Raw genomic sequence first — 8,056 nt, forward strand, 5'->3', positions numbered from 1 at the left:
GACAGTGGATTTGCAGGCCAAAGCATACCAGCCAGGGAGCTGTCACCTCCAGCAGGGGCAACTGCCACCAGCAAGGAATTGCCTCAAGGCTTCCATCCACCTAAGGGCATATTGAAAGCATGCCAGCTTGACCACTTTTCCAACTCATTTCTGCCTGGGAAGGTGCTGACTCTACTGTCTGGTAGATAAGTCACCAGGCTTGCAGGAGAAACCCCTGCCCTTGCTCACTGTCCCCATTACCTTGTAAAAGTGTCTGCTTTCTGCTCCAGAAGTGAATCAGTACATTTAAAGGCAAGGAGTTTTGTGCCCCTTTCCCAAGCTCACTTCAGAATAAATTCACTATTTTTGTACCAGGCCTCACTCTTGTTCATTGGATTCTGCATGCAGGGAGCAACTGACCTGCTTTTTGGTTACACCATGGTGGTGGACGAGGAAGCTTATCAGAAATGAAGGGTGATCGGGTATCAAGAATGGGAGATTCTTTGCTAAAACTAGACCTAGGAATACACAGATGGACCTAGGAGAAGGTTTGAAGCCTGACTGAAGTTTGGCCAAGGAGAGACTCAATGTCAGGGGAGGCCAGTAACAGTCTTCACATCTATACCAACAGTACACTGATAGCAGTGAATGGTAGCTATCTTCACACTGCTGCGCTGTCAAGCTTCAGATGACCTTAATATCTAAAGACTCTTATTTGAGAAATGAAGAAAATGCCCTCCATCAATGAAGAGACTTGCCAAGAATCAATATAGACAGAGCTAGGGCTGCAACCTCATCTTGACACCTTATCTGTGGCTCTGTGTCCTAACAGACTGGGTCAAGATGAAAAGTATTTCTTCTTATAGGGCAGTTCACATACCCTGGAACTGAATCCTAGCTTGTAACAACTCATCCTACTAAAAAAAAAACAACAACTGATATAAGGCTTCTATGTTCTGCTATCTACCAACATCCTGTGTCTTCACCTTCCCTCCTTCTTTTACAAATAGAGTGCTTCTGTGGCGATCAAACTTACCATTCAGTTCTGGTTGCAAAATATTGAGATGGAATCAGGATGAGAAGAGGGGGAAGGGAGAAGATACAGAGGAAATAAATGTAAAAATAGACTACTTTTAAAAGAAGAGGAAAAAATGGTACATATGCATGCTCAGATTCTCAAGGAGCTGAAAGGAGACACAGGTGCATCTTTCAGAGCTCCAGAATCACCTCTGAAGACAGCAGACTGCTAAAGACTGTCCGGCAGTCTTTGCAATTGCCTACAGTCAAGCTTCTGTAGCTCATTCGTCATTACAGGTACCTCTGGCCCTTCTGCTCCACTGTTCGTTGCTTTCTACAACTGGCCACAGGGTTGCAGAAGATGTTTATCACTTTCTCCTCCCCTCTGTTGTGAATTCCGATGCCTTTTAGGCCCTGCCTCAGATCGTAAAGATACTTAGCCTAGGGTAGAAGCACATTTTCCTACATGTTCCCTAAAAAAAATTACTGTTATACTTCAATCAGACACCTAAACGTGCATGCCAAGCACCTCAGTATCGACTCTACAGCCGCTTTCTTTGAAGAGCCTTTACAGGGATTGAATGTGGCACAAAAGAGATGAAACAAGGGTTACGTTTTTATGTTAGAGTTGACGACTTTGTGACTTGTGAATATGTGAACTCACTGTAAGGGGTTCATCTAGGTTTTTAAACAATTGCTGTGGCGGCTTTGTCACGTGTCAAGTGGGCCAGGCTGAAATATGTTTCCCAGAATTCTTTTCCCGGTATGTTCCCAGTTAGAGTGCGGAATAAGACACATTTTTGCTTGAAATCTGAAGGACAAAAGTGAAGCGGCAGCCGTGTTATTTTTCACTCTTGGAAGGCGGGGCAGGTGTTTCTGCAGCTCAGGCATGTTGTCAGTCGTCCGTGACTCACGCCCTTGGGGCGGCAGCAGGTGAGGCTGCGTGTTCCACTTTTCCCTGAATCCTTCACCAGCTTCTCTGATTCCTGGACCGGGTAGGTGTTTTGGCTCCGTGATGGAAGGAGCCACCTTCCCCTTTAGGACAGGCACTTCATTGAGGTTGGAGGCAGTGAGGACAGTGACAGGACTCCCTTGTGCCCTGAGGGGCCCAGCTGGCCTTTGCCCTCCCACTTTACATCCGCTTTCCCTTTTCCCTTCTCGATGCTTTCCCTGGAGTCCAGCACCCCACAGAAAGACAGCAGCCTTATAGAGACTCTTAACCAGCTCCCAGGATTGCTTAGAGTCAAGTCCCTCAAACTTGTTGTTTACTACACATACTTCCTCCAGGTTCTGCTTTTCTGCTTGCACTCTGACCAACACAGTCTCCTTGCAATGTACATGAGCTTCACAGACTCGCTGAAAACCTGGAGTAAAAAATGGAGACAAGGTCACCGCAGTTCACCCCGGGCAACACAGTGAGACCTCATCTCTTAAGAAAAAAAATAACAGAAAGGTGTTGTCCTGAGGCAGTATGTGTACCCGCATGAAAACTGGGGTGGAGAGAGTAGCCGACGAAGGCTACATGGTCTTCCTGATTTTTCCTTCTCTGCAGATGGACAATGATAAGAATGATGGCAACAGAGCCACCCATGACAGGGGCTTGTGGGGTCTCAGAGACTTTTCATGGATCATCCAATCCAGGTGACTTGCGGGCTAGATGCCATCTTCTCCTCTTACAAATGAGAGACGTGAGGCTCAGAGAGATTACATGACTAGCTCAAGGTAACACAGAGCATAAGTAGTGTCATGGGATCCAAACCCAGATTTTTCTATTCCAAAGCTTGTGATCCTTCCCTCTGCCTGGCTGCACAGCCCCTGCAGCTCCCTTCCCTCTGCCTGGCTGCACAGCCCCTGCAGCTCCCTTCCCTCTGCCTGACTGCACAGCCCCTGCAGCTCCCTTCCCTCTGCCTGGCTGCACAGCCCCTGCAGCTCCCTAACCCACAGGAAATTCCTGCATCCTTTGGTTGGCTCTATTTATAGTCTTTCTAAAGAGGAATGTGTTGGGCCCTCTTCCTGGCATGAAATCTATCTTTAAAATTTCATTTATTAATAAACACGTAGTGCCTGTTGTGTGCCAGACACCGGTCGAGCGGTTTATAAATATTAACTAATTTAATCTTTACAGCAACTCTGTTATATTGCTACTGTTAATATCATAGTCATCGGATTACTGCCATTTTACAGAGAAGGAAGTGAAGGGATAGAGAAGCTAAGTGTTTTGGCCAAGGTCACACAGCCATTAAGCTTTGCAGAGTCAGATTTTACACCCATTACCGTGTATTGCCGCCCTTTCCTTCAGAGATTCAGACCTCTCATCCTAGCCTGACTCCTCCTTCCTGCGAATGCTGAGATAATGATGGGCTCAGGGCCTCAGAGTTCCCTCAAAGGAAAGTCCTGGGTGAGCCTGAGTCTTTATAAATGTCCATGATGAGGCAAAAGCTGGCATGGCCCAGCTGCCGCTCCTCGTGACTGTCAGCTCGGCCTCCAAAAGCAAGCCCTTTTTTATTTCGGTGTTTCTGAAGTGCTAATGGCCTCCACAAAGTCTCCTTCCTTTGAGATGGAAAATCAAACCTCTGAAGTTCCACACCTGAGTCTTGGTGGCCTTAACTTTCCTCTCATCAGTTTACTTCTCACCTCCACATCTTCCTTCTCCCCTCACTTCTGACCTTAGCCAGGCTGCACAGATCTGACTGAGGCAGGAGCAGGAGGCAGCAGGTGGAGCTGCCTTGGTTGGCTGAGGAACCATCAGCCTACTCCCCCATGAGAAGTCACATAGACCATCAGATCTGAAACCTCTGCCTCTTGAAGTCACCGGGCTTTGACAAGATGTAGGACATTCTACCTTTTAGAGCTTCTTGTGTGTGAGCAAGCAGTGTCGTGGGAATTCTTCAGGGCGATCAGTCATTCAGACCTTGTTATTGGCTTTTCTCCAAACGGCCTTGAATAGTACTTGATGTAAGTGAGGCCAGGGAGGGAGAAGGGTATGGAGAGTTCTCAGGAGAATCCCGGTGGAAAACATCCTCTGCTGTACAGTTCTTTAGAAAAGACGCCCCAGTAATGGCATAGCAGTGCCCAGCAACTACCAGGCTCTGCTGTTTACTACTCAAGAGACCTTCGACAATTTGCTTACCTGTGTTAGTCAGTTTCCGTATCTATAAACTGGAATTAACCATGGCATCTACTCCTAGCAGCTGTTTTGAGGATGAAATATTGTGGAATATGTAAAAGGTATAGTTCACGGTTGGGCATAAAACAAGAGCTCAAGAAATGTTAACTATTATGATTACATAATAGACCCCAGTTTAAATGCAGTTTATTTTACACAAACCCTATTGCAATCTATGAATTCAATGTTGTAGTTCCCATCTTACAGGTTAAGACATTAGACAGGCTAAATTACTTGCTTAAACCACATAGGTAGTGCTCAGAGGTGCAGAGTGGGACACAACCCTTGTTTTCTGCCTCCCAATGTCTTGCTCATTACATTGCCTAGAGAGGATGTTAGCAGCCAGCCCCTCCTCACCTCAGCCCAAAGAAGCACACACACACACACACACACACACACACACACACACACACACACAGCAATTTTGCCTTATTCCTGGACTCTAGGAAAGCAGCCTTCACCACTTGCTAACTGGTTTTCAATGTTATCCAGTCCAGTAGAGTAATACCAGGGAGCTGAGAGTCACCAGGCCCTTCAAAACGTCAGCCGTGGAGGTGTTTGCTAGTCATTTCTTTGTTGGCAAAGATGAAAGCTTTGAAGCTCAGTTGAAAAATGCACTGGGTGCTCGCCGAGCCTCGGCTGGGAGTGTGAGAGTCCTTATTGTGATCCTCAATATCATATTCCCACGATTGGCATCAGCCCCCTACAAATAAGGAAGTTATTTCCCAAGATTAGTGAAAAGAAAGAAAGAGGGCGGGAGGGTGGGGGTTTCAGCATTGGGCTGGGGAGGGGCTAGGCAGACGGCAGACATTAAAATAGCAGCAAATGAGTACCGTGTACTTTCAGACATGCTGCAAGATGGGTAATTCTGCTGAGATAATTGCCCTTCCCCAGATTACTGTCTTTATCAGGGAAAGAAATGATTGCTATGTGTGAGAAATCACACTGCCTCATGCTCCATGAGAAGTGGCAGTGATTAATGAGAGACCAGGCTTCCAATTTGCAAATATTCCATGCATGCACACAGACTTCAGGAGCAGAAAGACAACTTTCAGAGAATTAGGAAACACGATAAACTCTTCTCCCACGGACCGAGAGACTGAGGCACCTTGTGGCACGACTCAGCCTTCAGCACCACCTTTCATCTTCCTGGAAGTCCCGGTCTAAATTAGTATAACTTGATACTATTGGCTACTTGGGGGCTTTTTCTCTGCATCACAGAGTTTGCCTGCTGGTGAGACCACTGGACTCCAGAGATCTGGGTTTAAAGCCAGGGTCTTAGGTTGTTTAGCCTCCGTTCTTTCTCGAGAGCAAATCTCCAAAAGTTTGCTGACCATAAAATGTGATGATTTGACTAGTTGACCTCTTAGGTCTCTTGCATCTCTGGAAGTCTCATCTATGAGTCTCCCTGCATACTTAAAAGGGGCAAAAACAGTATGGTAGCAGAATAATGGTCCTCCAAAGATGTCCACATCCTGATTCCTGGACATGGCAGAAGGGATTTGGCAGATGTAATTAAAATAAGGATCTTAAAATGGAAATTATCTTGAATTTTATAGGTGCCACCAATGTAACCACAAGGGTTCTTAAAAGCTGGAAGAGAGAGTAAGAGAAGGAGAGGTGACAAAGGAAGCAGAGGTCAGAGTGATGCAGTCACTGGCCTTGATGATGGAGGAGGGGGCCATGGGCCAGGGAATATGGGTGGCCTCTAGAAAGTGGAAATGGCAAAGACATAAATTCTCCCATGAAGTCTCCCAAAGGAACCGGTCCTGCTGATGCCTTAGCTTTAGCCCAGAGAAACCTATTTTGGACATATGACCTCGAGAATTGCAAGATAAAAATGCTGTATTGTTTTAAGCTACTAAGTTTGTGGCAGTTTGTTACAACAGGAATTAGAAAACTGATATTATCAGGAAGGCCTGGACCACATGATGAGGGTCTCTTACTCTGACACCCACCGCTTAGGGTATCTGCCATGCTGAGGCTAAGACCCAGGGATACAGTTTGCCTCACTTTCCACTGAGCTAGAAGATCATGGCCACATCATCAAGTGAACAAAGATAGAGGTCACTAATTACCCCAGTGGTCACTATAGACAATTAATGCAGATAATTATCAGCTGTCAAATTGCACAGGCTAACTAACATTAACAATACCGAGTATAATCATTGAATACTTTTATTCCATCAGACCTTTAATACTCAGAGCAACTACAGGACCTGGGTACTACTAGTGTCTATTTTACAGATGGAGAAACTGAGTCCTAGAGAGGCTGAGTGTCATATGAGTAAGAAGTATTGCTGGAACTCTGGGTAGGTCGACCCTAGTCCAGATCCCAAGCCGTTATCTAGGAGAATTTGTCTCCTGGCCCCAGAATTCCCTATGCACTATGGCATCCTGTAAAAGAATCAGCCCCCTAGGGCAGTGCTCTAAAACTTATTTGATAAGACATTGAGAAAAATGGGTACAAAGTCTAATATTACCCAAATCTCTGTCTGCCTGGACTGCAGGAATTGTGTAGTGGTCACGCGATTTTTCCAGCCTTAGAAGGGATGTTGCTAACATAATAAAATTGTCTTAAGTTTGCTTAGCATCTTTAAAATGAAGGCATTTGAAAACTATAGTTTGATACATAACCTAAATCCATAAATATGTCTTTATACAATGTGGACAATACTCTAGCTAGAAAAGATACTGAATATAAAGTATTCAGTGAATGTCTTCCTTGTTCTGGGCACCTAAGCAGAGAGTTAGAAAATAAGAGTTGCAGGTGTTCTTGAGGACACAGAAAACAATTCAAACACGTCTAGCCCTAAACCACAAACGACACCACTGGTTTGTGATGTCACAGTTAGGTTTTCATGTTATAGGAGTAGAAACCTTTGAGATGTCTGAGGGAGGAAAAAATGGACAAGAGAAAAAGAGAGACCAAGATGACAATGCAGCTGTCCCCACCAGCCTGCCCATGGGGGAGGGGAGGGAAGGGAAGGAGAGAGAGAAGAGCAGCACTCATAGGACAAGCTGTCCCTGAACCCCCAGCCCCTGTGTGTTTAGGATGCTTTGCTTTCTACGTCCGGCCTTTGAAAATGCACTGGATTTAATGAATCCATTAATGAATTTATTCCTGGATTATATCTGGGGAGGAAGGGAGGGAGGGAGAAAAAGAAGAAATCAGGCTCCAGATGGGAGCTTGATTGATTTGTGTGAATGGCCTCTCGTATTAATCTTTCTAAACAGGAAATCCTAGTAGCCCTCGGAGGTCTCTGTCAGGATCTGGGTTGGTTTAGGCATAATCTCCTGCTCTCCCCCAACCCTCAGCCTCATTCCTGCCCCTCCTCCCCTTCCTGCTCTATCTCTTAACATGCAAGTGACCAGCCACCTGCCCTCAGCGCAGGCCTGTGTGTTTTGTTTGTGTGTTTTGTTTTTCTCTGTCAGGAAAGGAAGGTCACTTCCAGGGCTTCCTTCCCAAGGTGTTGGATTAAGGGGCCAGTGAGAAGGGAAGGGGAAGGAAGGGAAGAACAGCTGCCCCCCTCATTAAAGTGTTTTTTTTTTTTTTAACTGCAGATCTATGAGGCAAATGCATCCAGGGTAGAGAATTAGGTGAGAGACAGCTTCATTCTTTTGCTGATTAATTGCTATTATCAATTATTGCTTGAGAGTCCATCTTTGACATGTATCATGCAATAGTGATGTACCATGGAATTATAGACTCTGTAATATTCTGCAGTCAGACCCAGCCTGCCAAGGACCTGTTAATCAAGTTCTTTTTATTTATTTAATTAAGAAAGGTGCCTTAGTATGGTTTGTTTTGACCAAGCTGCCTTCTCTTTGGCTCTCGCTGGTCCAGACTAAAAAGTCCTGACCCCTTGTTTCCCATGTCCAATGCCTCCATGT

Source organism: Sapajus apella, unplaced genomic scaffold (assembly GCF_009761245.1).
Source record: "Sapajus apella isolate SASKATOON/1434 unplaced genomic scaffold, GSC_monkey_1.0 scaffold86, whole genome shotgun sequence".
Lineage (NCBI taxonomy): Eukaryota > Metazoa > Chordata > Mammalia > Primates > Cebidae > Sapajus > Sapajus apella.